The following is a 1,448-nucleotide window of genomic DNA, read 5'->3' as shown; positions in this document are numbered from 1 at the left end:
TAGATTGGTTGTATACGTAGAAAAACGGTTTTGCAAAAATCGTTGTAAGTATTCGGCAGTAATCCAGACGAAATGAAATGTCGACAAGAAAATACAGCATTTTGTGTCGTAGCACATGTTACTCGATGCGAAACCAGATTCTACTAGTGAAGGAAATTCCTTTACTGATCCAATCCAAAAGTCAGCACATAACAGTTCTATAGGAAAAAAAGGAGAGCTGAAATACTAAAGATACATAAAATCATTCTCCGGACACGACAACACATCTAATCGTCCAATCACTAGCCGCAAACGTTATGACGTAGCCAGTGATATACTCCCAAGCGGTCCCATGGTGTAATGGTTAGCACTCTGGACTCTGAATCCAGCGATCCGAGTTCAAATCTCGGTGGGACCTGAAATTTTATTTTTAGTATCGGATACAACATGCTATGGGGAGTTAAGATCAAATAGGTACTAACTAATTATAACAACGCAACCTTGAGAAGTAACACATTAAAGTTTATCAAGTACTGTTCTAACACGCCTCCCATTTCAGCTGAGAATTGTTTTTTATAAAATTGAAGAATATGATACAAAATGAAAAAGGAAAAAAAAATGAAAAACAATTTTTTTCCTGTAATGAACTTGATTCTCATGCTAGCAGACCTTGCCGAACTCACGTCATTAAAATTGCATTTATTTATTTACCAGTCTTCGAACATGTTAAAACTGTTTACTGGGTAACGCCCGTTCAAACCTTTTATTTCCCTTCCACGAAATCTGTATAACTTTCAACCTAGAAACTATGATGACATACTATGAGCATAATTTACTTCTATTACTTTGTTCCACATAGCGTAATTCCTCTCCGCATATCTCAATCAGGAATTAATTCTCGTAATTTGGGCACCGGTCGTATTAGACGACCCGACCACACAGTTTAGTCTCTTACAGAATGCTACATATGGCACTGTGTAGTCTTACGCTATTTGGTGTTGTATTTATTGGTTAACACTGAATGAAATTTCCGTTTCAGCCTTATCGGAAACTTGCTGTTTGACTGGAAAACTATTTAGCTCACCAGAAGCACTCCGGACCATGTTGCTCTTCTATTTAAATTTTATGTTACTATCGTTGTCGTCAATACGCCATTTTCGTATGTTAAAAATATGGGTCGGATTGTTGTTATACTGAATGATTATAATATTCAATTAGAATTTTCGGTCAATATTCTCACAAAATATCTTTGTTGTTGTGGTCTTCAGTCCTGAGACTGGTTTGATGCAGCTCTCCATGCTACTCTATCCTGTGCAAGCTTCTTCATCTCCCAGTACTTACTGCAACCTACATCCTTCTGAATCTGCTTAGTGTATTCATCTCTTGGTCTCCCTCTACGATTTTTACCCTCCACGCTGCCCTCCAATGCTAAATTTGTGATTCCTTGATGCCTCAAAACATGTCCTACC

The 1,448-nt window shown here is 37.6% G+C and overlaps 1 non-coding gene across 1 annotated transcript; it reads left to right on the top strand.

Annotated features, from left to right (window-relative positions):
• The first annotated feature begins 325 nt into the window (after window positions 1–325).
• Window positions 326–397, top strand: Trnaq-cug (transfer RNA glutamine (anticodon CUG)). Its single transcript has one exon. It is a non-coding gene; the product is annotated as a tRNA-Gln (tRNA).
• Window positions 398–1,448: the final 1,051 nt, after the last annotated feature.

This window comes from Schistocerca nitens, chromosome 6 (assembly GCF_023898315.1).
Source record: "Schistocerca nitens isolate TAMUIC-IGC-003100 chromosome 6, iqSchNite1.1, whole genome shotgun sequence".
Lineage (NCBI taxonomy): Eukaryota > Metazoa > Arthropoda > Insecta > Orthoptera > Acrididae > Schistocerca > Schistocerca nitens.
The sequence above is the reverse complement of the archived record's forward strand: the minus strand, read 5'-3'. Positions and strand labels throughout refer to the sequence as shown.